At 38.3% G+C, this 18,814-nt stretch overlaps 1 protein-coding gene across 4 annotated transcripts in view; it reads right to left on the bottom strand.

Annotated features, from left to right (window-relative positions):
* Positions 1 to 18,814, bottom strand: part of CDH4 (cadherin 4) — a 664,040-nt gene that overhangs the window by 405,414 nt on the left and 239,812 nt on the right. The window lies entirely within an intron of this gene.

Below are 18,814 nucleotides of genomic sequence, written 5' to 3' on the forward strand. Positions count from 1 at the left end.
CCAATCCTCTCTTAAACTTCTTTCTGGTTGGTACAAATAGTCCTGAGTTTATTAATACTGGGCCCCCCTGGGTCAGAGTGATCAGCTTGCCGTCAAAGAGATGTGTGTGAGACTAACACAAACCTAAAGACTCATAAAAAAACCCCAACATTCAGTTTTCCAGCACTATTGCTCTTTCCATTAATAGGAATCGACCTTATTCAACTGTTCTTTGTGCTTAAATCCCTTGGGCTTCTCAGCAGTGACTGATAAATTATAAAATGATTTAGAGATGTTTTGTTATAGGAACCATTCATACACTTATATGAGTATCATATAGGAAACATCAGGGCCTAAGAGTAACGCATGTTACCCCCGCTCTTAGGCCTTACAGGATGCTCCCATACAGAAGGCGTATAAGAAGTCGTCACCGTGGGAAAATGCTGGGCTCTTTCATTTATTTAAATTGATGAGTCGTGTCACATTAGATCTCAAAGCAAAGTGATGTGAAATGTCACACACTAAAAATGATGTGTTGGAAATGGGTCAGTGCTGAAATGTTCGCACTGTCTGCAACCCATAGATCATCAGCTTTTCCAGTTCACCACCCTTTTGAAAACTATTTTTTGGCACGAGCATGAAAAGCAAAATGTGGGCTAAAATCTGTCCCCTGTCACTGGGCAGTAAGTCCGGGGGCATTGCACTCCATGTGACTGAACAGGATTTGGGCCACTGGCGGGGAAATGATTTTGGATAGACCTGGCTTAAAACTTTTCCGACGTAACAGTTTTCCATTGGAAAATCCTGATTCGACTAAATCAAAATGTTTCATACAAAGTCTCTACTTGCACACACTATTATTGAAATGTTTAGTTTTAATAAGGTCAAAACTCTTTATTTCAACTTTATCATTTCTATTATTATATTATATAAAATATAAAAGTCAAAACATTTTGACTTTTGTTTTATACTAGGAATCCCTGTGATGTAGGGGTGTTCCTTTGTCCCAGATAAGCACTCTTCACTGGGAAAGGAAGCTGGAATATAGTTGCCTCTGTGCTTCCCAGGGAGTCCCCTTACAGAAGAGGACTGGTTAAGATGGATTAAATAAAGCACGTGTAGACGGGTCAAGGATCTAGCTCATTGTGTTTAACGTGCACTGGTGCTGATACAGACGATCACTGCATTACAACGAGTCCATCAGGAAACGCATCTCCAAAATAAGTGATCCCACCACAGGAGTGGGCGAGAGCATAGCCAAGAAACAGGAACAAATGAATGAGGTCAAGGTTGGTTGTGAAGACGTTCTCTGTGAGAGCAGAAAGCAGGCTAGCAGGGTGGGGTGTGAGAGGGAAGAGAGCTGGTTCAAGCTGAAGAGACAATACAGGGCTTGACAATAGGGTGACCAGAGGACAAGTGTGAAAAATCAGGAGAGGGGGTGGGGATAATAGGTGCCTATATAAGAAAAAAAACCCAAAATCAGGACTGTCCCTATAAAACCGGGACATCTGGTCACCATACTTGACAAGGTACAGAGAAAGAGAGAGTCAGATAAAGAAAGGGCTCTAAGAAGAGGGAGATAATTATGATGATCTGAGGGAAGAAAAGAAAAACTGCTTTAGTACTTTATTTACCAAACAAGCTACTGACATGACAAAGGGCCCATTCAAATAAGAGAAGTGAAAGTGGGTGCCTAATGCTGGCTGTATATACATAACACAATGTACACTGAAAATACGATTCACATGGACAAAATTAAAAATACATATTGGCAAATTTGCTTAGATAATAAAAACATGCATCTATGTGATGGACTAAGAGGCAGTAATGGAAAAGCACCAGTTACACAACGTAAGGAATGTGTGCAATTTACCAGAATAAACACAGATTATCATATTCAACAATCAACAGTATCCAAATAGTTATCATCTTTCCATAAATAATTAGCACCATCCTCTAGTAATACTCTAGCAAGTAGCTGGCATATGGATGGTGTTCAGTAACCAAACACTGACACATCCAATCCTTAGCAATAAGGACTTGTGCCCATTCTAAATTATTTATTCTCTTCCCCGGCACATGCACATCCTTCAAGGAAAGGCTTTCATCCACCTGGCACCCAGAAGCAAAGGAAACAATGTCATAACATTTTAGAGTTTAAAGTTCCAAATGGAGGTAGCAGATGGGGATCCAGACATTACGAAACGCCACCTAGCAATACAACATATGCAGCTCCTGGAAATCATGACATCATCTAATGAATACCAAAAATTTGTACTGATGATGGAATTGCACAATTTACCAAGAGAAAAACTGAGAATCAGCAAGATGGCACAGTGCCCAGTTCAGGGAAATGAAGGAGAAAAGTGACAAGGACAGAGTCGGTAGTTCAGGATCAGCAATTTTTCTTGCTGTTCCAACATTTTTTGGCAGGCAAGCAGAGACAACCTGAGAGATAGTTTGTAGATACCTTGAACAGGGTAAGCCTCCATTCATTACATCACCTACATATAGGTGGATTTGCAAAATGTATTTTTCTTTGAGAAGACAAATAGCTGTTATGCATCTAGATGTTCCAGAGTCTGGTATCAGACAACAACTTATGCTGCAAAAATAGTAAAAAAATCAAACAAACGTCTGTTCATTTATTTATATTTATATACTGTCATCTTTTATTTATTTTATCTTCCTTGGAAATTAAGGAGGAGAGAAAAAAGAGGGTACAGGACGTTGGGTCCCCAACCTTTGAAATTCTGGCCTTTAGTCTTGGTATAAAAATACGTTATACGGAGAACTTTCACTTTAGAATAATGTAATTTAATCAGATACGTTCACAGTTTAAGGAGCTGAAAATCCTTCCTGGCAGTATAGCAGCTAAAACTTCAGTACTACCCAGATAATTCCTTGTATTACATTATATGGGATAGTTAGAATATGCTCTTGTATACTACAAATGCACAGTATGGCCAGATTTTTTAAAAATGTGACTATGCAACTGCATGTGCAAAAATATACAATGCATGCCTACTTTGCCTAAGTAAGTGATGGTATAAAACATTCAAATCAGGTAACAGCAATGACTGATCAAGCAAATGAGGCGTGCAAATGTGTGCACAATGTTGAGCACCTACTATTTTTGACAGTCTACCCACACTATGGGAATTTAGGATATTCTGTTGTGATATTCTGTTGTTACAACCTTAGACCAGAAAATAGGCATTAGACTGTATTTTGTGTTATAGAACTGAACTAACTACAAAATCTATTTTTTTAAATACAAAGACAGTAACATTTCACTTTTTAATTCAACATTAAAAACCTTTAATTAAAATCTATAAATCAAAGCCAACCGTCGCATACTAAAGTGTGTTTAGTACACAGAGTGAATTTTTATTTTTAAATTCTTTATTGGCCTGTAAGAGAACAAAGCGATATAAATGCCATTCACACTTTTTAATTGACACTTTTAAGAGGGTTTTTTTTGTTTTTGTTTTTTGTATTTTGCAGAACAAGAAATGGCACTGCTCGCTGATTAGAAAGTACCAGGTGCAAGATGTGTTTGGATCCTGTAAACTTCAATCCAAGTATTCCATTATGCCAAACAACTGACAACAGTTTCCCTAGAGTTCACCCAGTATAGAGGAGTTCTAGGCTCTGGAATTGCCAAAAGCATACCTAAGGTTTGAATTTCATTCTACTCCATATTGTATTTCCTTCCACCTACAGAATTTTATTTATTTATTTATTTATTTAAGAAAGGAAGTTTCATCGGCTCCCCTGACGTGGCTGTGCTATTACAAACTGAGATTACATGGCAAGAGAGCCCTTTTGGATAGAAAGCAGGAAACAGCTGAAGGACAGCATAACCCTTATCTCCTTCTATCTCTCTCTCTCTTCTCTGAAATGTTGTCACACACTACAGCTCAGCAGGGCTCAACATAGCCGTATATTGTTAAAAAGCATGTCTTTAAAAGTATTTCACTGCAGAAAAGTATAGTAAGGTAAATGCAACTAAATTTACAGATATAGCTGAAACTAATGTACTCCAATACTATACATACACACTTAAGACACAATCAAAATAATAGCTGGAGAAAGAGAGCAAAAAATGTTATTTAAATTTGAAAACAAATATTCATGACAGTTATTTGCTTTCCACAAACATTTAAATGTTCATGCTTTATAGCTAATGCTCACCAAAAAAGCAAATTTTGCGCCTACACAAAATTCAAATTATATATTTGATTGTAAATTCCACAGTTTGCTCTGTACTGGTTAATTATATAAATATCTAATCCCATAAAAACAACAACAGTATGTGATTTGCACAATGAACCAACAATACACAAATTGGCAATATTCACAATCCACAAATAATGTGAAAACCCAGAATTATGCACTAACGAAATTTGCAAATAATTTTGAACACTGACCAACCGTTGGAATTTTGCTATTTGCTCAAGGTCAATTCTTCCATGAGGAAATAAAACAGGAAATTGATCAAACAAAATATTTGTTATGAACTATTCACTCAGCTCTGATAAAAAATTAATTTAAGGTGGGATATTTGAAGATAAGTGATATGTTTTACTCTTAACTGAAAATACCATTATTTAGTTTGCTTTCAAATCGTAGATTATTTTCTAGGTGATTGGAATGAATATGCTGCTAACTGTTAAGTAAGAAGATACAAGCATGCCAAACCTCCTACTATCTAAGCAAGCACAATATGGGTTTACATCTGGTCTCGAGCAGTTTGGCTGTTCAGTTCAGATAAGTGCCTAGAAGTCTGGATACTCATCCAAAGCTTATTCAACCTACCTGAACCACTTGGTTCTGCAAAATTAGACTGGCAGTCTGCTGAGAACAGGCTTTCTCTTAACATTTCTGGCACTTCCTGCTTCCAATTGGGCTGGAAATCCTGCAAGAACAGTCTCTTGCTTTTGACATTTCATGTTGTGGTAAGCTGGAAGCGCAGAGATGCACAACATTAAAAATGAAGGAGACAAACATTTTAATTAAACTGCACTGAAGTTGCAGTTTGATGGGAAACTTTAGCCAGGATTTATCTTTTATCTGAGGCTCTGTCTACACTAGCGCTTTTGTCGGTAAAACTTCTGTCGGCCAGGGGAGTGAATAAAACACACCGCTGGCCAACAAAAGTTTCACTGACAAAAGTGCCAGTGTGGAATGTGCTATGTCTGTAGGAGACGCTCTCCCATCAACATAGCTACCGCCACTCGTTGGGGGTGGTTTAATTATCCCAGCAGGAGAGCTCTCTCTCGTTGGTATAGAGCAGCTACACAAGAGATCTTACAGCTGTGCCACTGTAACGTCCGTAGTGTAGACATAGCCTCAATCGCTTCACCTGTCGCTAAGCAGGATCTATATTCCACACTCATAACCTGTGGATGGCATGAGAACTGACTAACAACGTATTTTCTGAAAGGAAATATCTAGCTAGATGCCCTGTTGTTTTAGCTGTGTCGGTCCCAGGATATTAGAGAGACTGGATGGATGTGTAGACTTTCGGGCTCACATGAGAGCTTGGGCTCTGAAGCCTGGCAGCATGGGAGGGTGGGCTTCAGAGCCCAAGCCCAAACAGCTATTTTTTTAGCACTGTAGCATGAGCCCAAGTCTGTGGACCTGGGCTTTAAGACTTGCTGCCATGGGTCGCTGCTTGCCATGTAGGCTGTAACCAGAGAGCACAGAAGACCACACTGGGTAGTGCTGCTAACATCTGCATCAGAAAGGTGCAGCATACATTTCTCCTGATCCTCTGTCTGTTTCTAGGCACTAGGTTGGCCGGTCATGCCTTTTTGGGATCTCGGAGCCCTAACTGTGCTAATCTGGGTGGTCAGAAGGGATACCAGAGAAGTTCTGCTTGACTCCCCTGTGTGTGTGGTGAAGTTGGGAAAGGCTCCCCGCACTGTCCCCGGTGCAACCAAGCAGGACCAGCTGGCAGCAGGTTTAAATGAGTCGAAATTTAATGGGCAAAGCACTACATGACCTTTTAACGGCGGGAAGTTGCTTCTTTAGCATGGAACATCTATGAAAAATATCCACTTCTTTGGGCAAGGTTGATGTTTGTGTCAGCATCACTGAGCATATAGACATACCTGACCTCCCCTTGCAAACCATTGGGGAACGTGCATGTAACGAACTGCCCCATGGCTGGCCTGAAATGACACGAATGGAATGCTGCAGAGAAGGATTTGAAATAGCATGCATACACTGCACTCCATGCCATACCATACCAACAGGCTTTACAGGTAGCACATGAACAACCAACTACCCTGTGTGACCAACAAGCTGATCCTGAAAATACACGAGTAGTACAAGGTGTTGGGATAACATTTTATTCCTGCTGTCTCTGGCAGCTCCCACTGCTGGAGCTTTCTCCTGCCACAGGTTGCTGCTGAGCCTTTTCCTGCCATGGGGGAAGATTCTAGCAGTGGGGAGGCAGACTTTCTCTGATGCGTGTAGCTGCACACCACAGTGTGGAGACAGGTTGCTTTTCACTGTGGCCTGTAGCTACATATATCCTACAAATCAGCATGTACAGTGCAGATGGAACCAAATACTCTAATGGTCATTGAATCTTCAACAAAAATATAATCCTTCTTTAGCTTTTCACCAGTTATGGTCCTGTTGAAATAGATGTTAATGGCTTTAAATATTTATAAAGCTATTTAGAATTAAAGATACCCAGATATATAAACAGATATACAAATGCATCTTGGAATAAATGAAGCAAACATACAAGTGATTGCATAAGTTGCAAGGACAACTTCTTTGTTTACCGGAAAGAAAAGGCTATTTTACATGCCATCTATCATCTCTACATTACCAAGGAAGGCAGTGAAGACACAGCAAAATGGAGCAGTTATAAATTACCCCCTAAAACCATGAATAAACTTTGTTTAAAAAATCTGGATCTAGAACTAGACAATAAAAAAGGTATGAGGTTCCAACATAGAGCTGTATAAGTGACTTATCTTTAATGTGTTTTTTTTTAAAAACTACAGTCCCATTGGTCTTTCTGATCTTTCGTTACGACAAATCCATTTATGTTTTCCAAAAATCAAACATGACCAGAAATACATCCATATCCATGACTGATCTACAAAAATGAGATTGCTTTGGTTCAGAAAGCTCCTGTGTCAGAAAGACCATGGAATACATGCCTGTTGCTATTGCTGCACTTCAGTCACAGGGGACCAAATATTGAAGTTTTTACTCAGAACTTACTCAAGTAAAACTCTAGTGGGAGTTTGACCCTAATAAGCACTGAGGAAAGACTGCAGGATTTGGCTCACAATTTGCACAAACAATTATTTCCCTTATGTTTGTATCCCATGACTTGGGTAATGAAGTAATGTTTAAACTCAATTAGAGTATTTAAAATGTATATATCTATTTTAATATGCGGACATTTGTGGTAACTTAGATTTAATATGGTAATGGCTGAACAGATGTTTAGGAAACTGTGTTCATAAATTGATGGTGACTGACAAAGGATCCATATTTTAAAATGTTAGCTTCTATGGCTTATGATGTGCTGCTGCTGAAAGTCTGTGTTTTGTCTGGAAATGAGTAAACTGGCTTTCCACTACAGAGGGCAGTGCTTTGCCTTTATATAAATGAAAGAAGAACTGGACAAATCAAAGACAGAACCGGTCCATTACACACAATAGTTTCAATGGCCCAGATTTTCTAAACTCATTTCCACCACTACAAATCCGGAGACACCATTGATTTCAAGGAAGTTACTCCAGATTTGCACAAGTGTAATGACTGTCAGAGAATATATCAGCTATTTTTAAATGCCTCATCGTTTACAGATTTGACTACCTTTTCCTATACTCAGTGATATGTACCACTGAACTCCATGAGACAGCTACTAATAGTAAGTACTGCTCCATATAACAAAGGGTGGAGGAATTGACTCCATATTGATCAAGAAGCTTTAACATCAAATTGACAATATCCCTAAGGAGCAAGCCAGGGAATGCAGACATAATATGGTTTCCTGCTACACCTTACTAAATAATGACCATCAGTATTCCAATCAGTGACTGATGGTTTTATTTCCCTGCTGAGTTTCTCCAGGTCATTCCTGACAGTTAGAAAAGTGCTTAGTCGTTAGAGTTGCATTGAACAGACGGTTACTGATCAGATATTAGTACCAGAGTCCGGGGTCAGCTGGCTGCCAAAAAAACTCATCTGAAGCCTGTCTATTTCGGTCACCTCTGGGACAGCAGTTTGCTGACTGCTATAGACAGGTGACTCGCTAGGCAATGTTATTGTTCATGTTCAGATCTCTCTATGTACAACCAAAGCACACTTGATACATAATTTATAGCCCTGTGATTTCAGTGACTGGTGCTACAATATCACTTTTGGCTCCAGGTCACTCAATATAGACTTTTGAAGGGAGGGAGGGCGGGCAAAGGTAGGAGAGAAAGAAAATGGTATGATGTTTTTTAGTCATTCTTCATGGAATCATAAACATAGGGCTGGAAGGGGCCTTGAGAGGTTGTCAAGCCCAGCCCCTGTGCTGAGGCAGGACAAGTTAACCTAGACTGTCCCTGACAGATGTTTGTCCAACCTGTTCTTAAAAAACCTCCAGTGATGGGGATTCCACACCTTCCCTTGGAAGCCTGTTCCAGAACTCAATTACCCTTATAATTAGTAATTTTTTCCTAATATCCTTACCTAAATCTTACCTGGTGCAAATTAAGCCCATTATTTTTGTCCTAATTTCCGTGGACATTGAGAACAATTGATCACCATCCACTTTATATCAGCCCTTAATATAGTTGAAGACTGTTTTCAGGTCCTCCCTCAGTCTTCTTTTCTCAATACTAAACGTGCCCAATTTTTTAAAACCTTTCCTCCAGGGTCAGGTTTCTACACATTTTATCACTTTTGTTGCTCTCCTCTATATTCTATCCAATTTGTCAACATCTTTCCTAAAGTGTGGAGCCCAGAATAGGACACAGCACTCGAGCTGAAGCCTCACCAGTGACGAAAAGAGTGGGACAATTACCTCCTGTGCCTTACATGCAACACTCCTGTTAATGCACCCCAAAATAATGTTAGCCTTTTCCACAACTGGATCACACTCCTGACTCATATTCAATTTGTAATCCACTATGACTCCTCAGATCCTTTCAAGCAGTACTACCAGCTACCCAGTTATTCTCCATTTTGGAGTCGTCGTGCATTTTTTTCCTTCATATGCATAGTACTTTTCATTTGTCATTATTGAATTTCATCTTGTTTATTTTGGACCAATTCTCTAATTTTCAAAGTCATTTTGAATTCTACTCCTGTCCTCCAACAAAGGGATTGCAACCCCTTCCAGCCTGGTGACACACCCCAAATTTTATAAACATACACTACATGGCATTATCCAAGTCATTAAGGAAAATATTGAATAGTACCAGACCCAGGATAGACCCCTTCAGGACACCTCTAGATATACCCTGACCCACTGTGTCAGCAAACCATTGATAACTATTCTTTGAGTATGGTCTTTCAACCAGTTGTGTAACCATCCTCTAGCTATGTAGGACCATAATCCCTCACAATCCCATCAAAGCCTCCTCGTGCTTTTCAAAACTTCCGATCAGCATGTCTCTTCACTGGTTTCATTTATTATTCTTTCAGCAAGAAAAGGGGGAAAAAATCAACCTCTCCCCACCACAACACATAGACATTAGTTTTCTATTTTAAATACCCTTCTTGTTGGCCCTTACTTTCTGAATGTTGTTTATTTCCAGCAACACACTGGGGGGCTCAGATATCCAGCATTGTACCCTGATCACTGTGCTGTGATAAAATTCATGCCTGAAAACACTTTTTGTTGCTAAAGATGCCGAGGGGGGGGGAATGGAGCTTGTTTACTCAGCTAGTGGAAGAGGTAGGTTGAAAGTCACTGCCACTGCAACACTGCGGCAATTTCTTCTTATTATTTATATTGCCCAAGGGCCTACAGACTCAGACTGAGATTGGGGTCTCATTGTTCTAGAGACTGTACAAACGGATAGTGAGAGGCAGTATCTGTCTCTACCTAAACAAGAGAGACAAAAGGTGGAAGGGGAAACAGAGAGAGGAAGTGACTTGCCCCAGGTCACACGACAAGTCAGTGTCAGAGCCAGGAATACAACCCAGGTCAGGTCTCCTGAATCCCAGTCCAATATCCTATCAATCAGACCATGCCGCATTAGCAATAACTTGTTATGTAATGGGTTTGCCATACTCAGATGCAGGTAACTGAAATAGGAGAGAATATATATAATTCTTTTGAGGCTTTCAAATGAGATACCTTGTTTACTCTCATTAAATCCTCTAACACAGGGACACTATGTCTACTGTATCAAAGAACTAGGTCTGCTATTTCAAATTCAGGATTAAACAACAGAGCATATTGGGATAGTTAACGGTATAGTTTTTTATTCCACTTTCTTGTGTTTTAATTTCTGTGTGCATTGAATTGCATATTTCTCGTGATATGTTAATGATTTAGGTCCTGATCCTGCAAACACTTACATGTCTGCCTAGCTTTATACACGCGTAGTCTCACTGAACTTAGCAGCACCACTCACATGTTGAAACTTAACTGATCAGCATCTAATTCATTTTTCTATTTTATTCTGAGATTTTCCTCCTGAATCATTTCTATTATTCTTCGATATTCTGTCACTGTAGAATTTTGACATTCATGCATTTATTTCAAAATAAATATATTATTTTATGTTAAAAGGTAACATTCTTCAGGATTTTAATGAAATGAAATATTAATGCACCAGACTTCTCAAATAGAAATGTCTGGTCACCCTCATTTCAAACCAGCCAATTTAAAAAATCATGTCTAACCTACTACAAGAACAATTTTATGGTCACATCTTGAAATTTGTTTTGAATTACCTTGGTGATAATATAGCCATTCATTTAGCAAGAGTGGTTTTACATGGCTAATATATCTCTAAGGCCCGATTTCTAAATCTCAATCCTACCTTATCACATTATTAAAATCAGTAATGATCCCTATCAGGAAGCTGTAGTTGGAGTTAATCTCCACATCACATGTTTGTTCAGAGCCTAGCACAAGGAGATCCAACTTAGCTGGAGCGTTAGGTGCTACTGCAATACAATTGTGAAACAACAATCATTAAAATGTAGATACTTGCACAGTAAAACCTTGATCCTGAAAACATGCACATCAGGAACTACTCATGAGCATGAAGCTGAGGTCAATGGAATTACTCACATGCATAATGTATTCTTGGGTAAGTGTTGAGATTCGAGTGTTCTCACCCAACCCCCTTGGCTTGGGTGGGGAGGCTGCTGAACGTGTTTTTGCTTGTATTTAGGTTGGCTTGTATTTCAAGTACACCGGACCCTTGCTTGAACGCGCGTCTATATAGCGCGAATTCGCATATAACACGGTTGCGGCCATGGATCCCAAAGTTAATTACTTTAATTGGAATTCATTTTAACGCGCTCCCCGCGTTAACGCAGTACTGTGCATGGATCCCAAATCCTGCGTTCTAAAGGTGTTTAGATGTCAAGATAGGCACTTTTCCACATTTTGCATAAATGGGGGGGGGGAGGGAAGAATAAACAAAGATAACCACTGAGGACTAATTTAACACTAAAGGAATCTGGTAAAAATGCCTAAGCATATACGAGACAGACAAGGTGGATGGGTAATATCTTTTATTGGACCTACTTTTGTTGGTGAAAGAGACAAGCTTTTGAGCTATAGAGAGCTTGGTCCAGTAAAAGATATTACCTCACCCACCTTTTCTAATATCCTGGGACCAACATGGCTACAACAACACTGCAATCAGCATTTAATCAGGACAAACTGAAAAATGCGATGAGTCATATAGCACAAATAAATATATACACATTTTGCACCTTACTCCATTTCTATACTTCTGCTTGATCTGGATTCTTACAAATTCACAGTAAAACTTACTGCATCTGTGTCTAAACACTGGACCAGAAAAACAGAATGTCGCATGTGACCGGTTGAATGGTTTCCACACTGTCCAGCAAACAGAGTGTTAAAACCCTGTCCTCTAAAGACAGCCCTGCAAACACTGCTAAGAATCAAGGGGCATTGAGTTAGCTAATTCTGTGGCTTTAAACTACTGTATAGCAAAGCCTATGGTCACTGCTCAGCAGGAGCTTTTTGGGAGAAAGTTGATAAACTTTAATAGGTAACATGTAATAGTAGTACAGAAAACACGCAGGTACTTTGAAGTCCGGAGAACAGGCAGAACTCCCTAGTACCTTCCCACATTAGGCTTTGGCTGTACAATCTCTTTCTTTCCTTCAACCTTCGAACTACGTGAATCCTTCCCCATTTACTTTTGGGGCTTGACTTCAAGAAGATTTTTCCTTTTGCAGTCAGTTCTTAAATAAACCACGCATCCTTTAATGTCTGAACTATGAGTCCCAAGTAAATTCTTTTTCTACCTGCCAGTTGACCCACACCAGCTGTTGTGTTACTTGGCAGGAGGTAGCAACATGTTATAATACACTAATTACACAGTAACTTGCACTAATTCTAATGCATGATCTCCCAATAAATGAACTATTTGCTTCTGTTGTCATAGCGTGCTCACTGGACCAGACAGGGGCTACTTCAATTACAAGTTCATAGAGCACTTAAGAAACTAATTGCCATTCTCCAGATAATATGGGGAAGATTTTCCAAACTCTAGCTCTAAACAGTGCCCGTATGTACACACAGAAAATGTCATGCACTAAACCAGCACCTCGTTGTGCACAGTGGGTGACAGAGTCTACAAGAATGACTTACGTGCACAAAAGTGGCTTTTGTACATACAAAAGTCACTCAAAGCATATTCCGCAGATCTTCATAATATTCTTGTGCCACCTGTTTCTTGTGTGATTAGAACAGTAGTGAAATAGTAAACAATGTTGACACTTCAATTCCCATCATTAGTCTTCAGAATTAAATCCCAAATGAAAAGAAAAGAAATACTTTTCTGTAATTTGGCTGTAATTTATGAAATACACCACTGGTGACATTTGGTTCACATTTTGAAGGTTAACTTTGCAATGAAAATAACCAGTAACTTTTTAAAATTTTTAAAAGTCCACCCCAAGCTGCATTTGGCTTATTGGGCTCACGTGAATCAGGCACATCAGTTTCTATAGCCAACTGTGCACAAGGATGCGATGTGGCTAGCTCAAACATCTGGCCTCCTTTGATTCTCCGAATCTGATGTATCAAGTACCCATTTGCAGCTGGTTTGACTGGAGGCAGCTTCGCTGTGTGAGATGAAATAAGACTCAACGGCCAGAATTGCTGCTGAGCACTTGCACCATGTGGCCACCACGCCTCACAGCACAAGCTTTAGTATGTGAAGAAAAAAGTACCAGCTCATTGAATCACTGTGAATGGCCCAGTGTGACCAATATAGCAAACTATTTGCTAGAACTATTACTTTTGAGTAGGTCTTGTTTATATTTGGAGCTATGTAGCTGGCCACCTAATGTCATATGGTATTGTTTCTGCTCTCCCATTGGATAACCCCCTAACCCCAGAAAGAGATATTACAGTGACTAAACACTTCTGATGCAAATACTCAGGCAAAAGTATATTTGCAACACTTTCTTGTGTAGGAATTATCTTATAAGCAACTTGTTTGAACAAATGTTCCTGAAGGTAAATAAACGAGGGTTACAAATATGATTGTTGCTGAATATTTTTTGTTAGGTGCAATATTTACACAACTATGCTCTCAAAGCTGTTCTGAGAGTTGATTCATTCGTGTTTGTACAGCACTCCAAAGATGGAAAGCTATATATAAGTGCTAAGCATTATTATGACTGGTATCTACTGCACGTGAGCCCAATGGAATATTCATGATGAATGCTTGTATTTTTGAAAGGGAGAAAGCAAAAATGTAGCTACAAGGAGCAAGAAAAGACATACAAATATCTATGTGCTATCTTCTTTTAATAGCACTCTAAATGTATAATCAATCTTTACGACCTGTCGCTGCAGGGAAGGCATAATAGCATCAAGTTGTGTCATACAATTGCAAATCATGTGAATCCCCTTAAAAAACAAGATTATGCCACTCTTCATTCCAAATCAACGCTGACTATTCCTTAAGATTTATATAAACTGTTTTTAAAAGTGTACATTTCATCCAATATAAATACACTTAATATGGGACAAAATGCTTTCTACCATACTAAAAATGCCATAACTCATTTATCAATCTTAATTTGTGAAAAACACCATTATATCTATTACTTATGTGCAATTTTTTAAATAAAGGTTATATTTTAGTCATCTGTTGCCTTTGTTTTACTCTGTGCCACAACGACCCAGTGTACAACATAATCCCAGAGAAGAAAAACAGTGCCCAACTCAAGGTGGACACTGGGCCTGATACAAAGCTCATGGTATTCAATGGAAAGGCTCCCTTGACTTTCAAAGGGACCAGGCTCTCTGTGAAGAAACATGAATGAAAAGAGAAGGTTCTCACGATGACCATCTGGAGCCCTTTCAGCAGTCAGCTGGATTTATATTTAATATTTAAAAAATTCATCCAGGAATGATTTTTGCTGTCATGAATCAAACAGGAAGCTGAAAAAATAGTCACCTAGTGTACGCCTAAATTTTCTAAGCAGTAGGTGAGGGGATTTAGCCATTGCTTCCATTAAAATCCAGAGAAATTTTAGGATTTAAAATCCCTTGCACTGCTTAGCAAATCTGGGGGTACATAAAATCTGTGCACCATTTAAACTCTCTGCAGTTCTCTCTCAACTTTTGAAATTTACAAAAAAGAAGAAAAAATCCACAACACAGCCATATTTGTGCCCTCAATAGGCTGGAGAAAAGTTACAGTAAAAAAGTCATTTTCATAAAGAGAAAATACAGAAATTATTAATTCACCAGTTTCCTCCTTGGTATACTAATCAGCTAGAATGGTGCAGTTTGCTGAATTTTATCAAGTATTCTGCACTTGTAGCTTTATATGTGACCAATCACAGAGTCTGTTTGATCATCACTTATTAGACAGAATGTGCTTCTGCAAAAGGAAATATAGTTTCTATTGCAATAAACCTTTCAACAGTTTTATATCACAAAAAGTACCCTTTACATTTTTCTCTCAGTATTTAATGTACCATAAGTTTATATTTGACTTTTGATGATTCATTTTAGAAGACAAAGAAAATTGTATGAGTTTTTTACCCACTCAGGACACTTACTGTTTCAAACATAACTGCATATGGTGGGGGGCTGTTTCATTGTATGAGAAAGACCATAACGTGCATTAAACCTCACTTTCCAATCTTGTCATATATTGTAAATATACTTCAAGATGCAGTATTTATTAAGATGACAGTCCAATATTCAAACAGACACAGAGACACACTCCTTAAGACAATGTTTGCAATCAAATGAAAACAAAAATGAAAATAAACAAATGAAATAATCACTGTTTGGAGTCCAAAACAATTTGGTACAAGTAGTATCAAGAATTAGTTTCGAGATTTTTTTTTAACCAGGATATCATTTACTTAGGAACAAAGTAGAGGAAAACATTTGCCATCTGTTGAGAACATGGACCTGGTATTCCTTATTAAAAAACTAATCTTAAAGCTTAAACACCCCAATTTGACATTTTACTGATTGCTTTCAAATAATTTTCCTTAACAATTTCTAGTACAGAATTTTGCAACCATACAGTTTTAAATGTTCTTTCTTTTCTGAACAGAAATAAGATGGATTCAATTGTTTCTAATCAACATTTTCTTCAGCAACAATGAACAAAATTTTAAAACACTTTATCGCATCATAAAATGGGAGAACAACATATAAAGTGATCCCATTTGTTGCCTCACAGAGTACATATTTGGTTCCCATAGTCCACTCTTTAATGACATATACCTTTTTCCACAATTCCTCAAAATTGCTTCTGATTTGATGTACTTGCAGGGTGGATTTGATTTAAATCAAATTGATTTAAATCATGATTTAAATCACTAGTCAGGACGACTCAATTTAATCATGGATTTCTACATAAAAGTGCATTCTGGAATATACTGCTCAAACAGTTTCACTTTTGTTTCTACTGCCTCTCTCTCCCTTCTCACATTTACCTCCAGACTTCTTCTCCTTGTCCACATCTATTCCGCCCCCACCAATCTTCTATTCATTGAACTTTTTTAAACTTTGCACTTTTAGAGAGAGGTGAGGGATTGACTCTGTACACAAATTTGCAGAGACACAATAGGGTTGAGGTCTGTTATTTCTCACCTCTATCTATTATTTATTATTTAAAAACATTTTTGCTGTTAACAAGCATGTTATCTCTGGAAACAAATCCAGTTTGAGAACTGCAAAACTAAGCATCTCTGATGGCATCTTCTAGACTGAGCACTAAGTCCCATTGGGTAGATAGAAAGATTAACCTAAATAATCTATAAAGAAGCCCCTGGAACCCCATAAAATTGGGTTCATAATCCATGAACAGGGTGACCAGATAGCAACTGTGAAAAAACGGGATGGGGGTAGGTGGTAATAGGTGCCTATATAAGGAAAAATCCCCAAAACGGCACTGTCCCTTTAAAAATGGGACATCTGGTCACCCTATCAATTGGACTGTTGGAACTCATTTACAAAACTTTTCTTAAACATTACATGACTATATTGTCTCATACTATAGAATTAGAATTTATAATCCCTATTCCATGATGAGATATTTTTGAGCTATAATGTATCTTAATTAAAACTATCTTTAGATAGCTTTTTTCCTCAAAAAGCATTTTATCAAAAAAATCCGATTTAAATTAAAAAAAATCCAATTTTTTAAATTTATTTTTTAAAAATCATTGATTTTAATCCACCCTGTGTACTTGCATATGAAACTTCTGCAGGTCTAAGTCTAGCCAGCCATTTTACTGATCCAGTCTGATGCCATCTCTTCCCATAGAAAATTGGATCCATTTGTAAATTTGAAGAAGATTAATCTCTTCTGTTCTCTGAAATACCTCATTCTATAACCATTCTCATTCATTAGTACAAATAAGCCATACTGATCAACTTGTTAAATGATAATGCCCCAAATAGCAATTATTTATCTGGTATCATATGGCTCGCTGACATTTGGTCTTTAAAAAGTTTCCCAAGTTGAGGTATGTAGTTGGCAGACTATGTACTTCTCACTTCCAAGGAACTTAAAATACGGGTCATTTTAAAAGAATACACTCTATTTGATGAGCGTCCACTCACCTGTCTTTAAACTTTAAATATGAATTCCTAAATAAAAATGTGGAGAGGGAATGGGGAGGTGACAGAGGGACTGCATGTTGCAATAAGTAAATTGCTGGGTCCTGAAAAGCAAGATACGGGAAAAGAACACCTGGAACGATAAAAACATCTCATGAGCGGGAGGGAGATATAAAGTTCTCTTATCCTGTTTGCCGCCTTCCAAATTTTATATTGATATACACTTTATATTTAATCCAGGAAAGAACAAACAAGATTGTTCCTGATGCTTTAAACAAGAATTTCCCTCTCCTATTCTGATGGATCAGATATGCTACTTAAAACACAAATAATGGATCGTATCTTAGCTGGCGTAAATCGGTATAGATCCATTGGTGCCACTAACTGAAGACCCAGCCCAACAGGGGAAACCACTTCTAGATTGTTTAGTGTTTTCCTGCTGTGTCGTTTTCCCGCTGTGTCGTTTTCCCTTTTCCCATCATTCCTTTCGGATATGCAGGCAGTGGGTAATCTGGTTTTACCGACATTGGCACTGCATGGCTCATGGAATTGAAAATGAGATACAAAGCCTTTTTCAACTTTAGGTCAGTAGTTCAGATGCTAGCTAAGCCAGTCATGACCACAAGAGGTTACTTTCTGACAGTGGTCTCAGTACATTAAGAAATTCATCACCATAACTGGCTCTAATGAACACTCGTATTGGTACACTCATCACAGCTAAATGGACCATGGATAGGACAGAATAAGCTTTTCTTTTTAAAAAGGATCAGGGTAGCTTTCATTTGAGCTATGATCCTGAGCTAATAGTTGCTATAATCTCAATGAAAATACATCCTTAAGCATTGTGGACTATTGTGCCAGTTTCATGCAAGAGGTGCAAATGAGTTTGGGGTGAGACATTAAAATAAGCTGCAAGATGGCATTAATTCATTTGGAATTCACTGTACTAATACTAATTATGGTGTGCTAATGGGGTATTACTGAGAACGTAATATACACTTCCACAGGAAATCCACTGTAATGCCCCAATTAACGTACTACTATTGTGAAATGCGCTTCATCGTTAGTAGCAGTATTTGAAACCCTCATTTAAAACTTCAGATTAGTGGTGTGTTTTCTAGGGGGCAAAAAGTGATTTTTTTTTCTTTTTAAACATAGAGTTGAAGTCAAATATGTCTGCATAAGATACAGAACAGAGATCCCAGTCTACAAAACCTGTGAGGATTGGAACCTGTGTTTTTCTCAATATTTCAATGACCATAAATATTTTTTCCATAAGACTTAGGATCTTACAACAACAAAAACCCTACTTTAAATAAAATACTCCCCCATTGTTACTGCCCATTTTAGAGCCACAATCCCTCTCAATATGGAAGAGTACAGATGGCTTTTTTAGTGCTTGCCAATACACCGTAAGCAGCCAGCAGGCTCTCTCCCAATCCCTGTGCACTGTATGGTGACAGAGGCTAGGGAGCATGCATTTTCTTAGTCCAAGCACAAAACGTTACCGAGAGGCCATGAAGTTAATTTTAAAAACTA

This window comes from Lepidochelys kempii, chromosome 13 (genome assembly GCF_965140285.1).
Source record: "Lepidochelys kempii isolate rLepKem1 chromosome 13, rLepKem1.hap1, whole genome shotgun sequence".
Classification (NCBI taxonomy): domain Eukaryota; kingdom Metazoa; phylum Chordata; order Testudines; family Cheloniidae; genus Lepidochelys; species Lepidochelys kempii.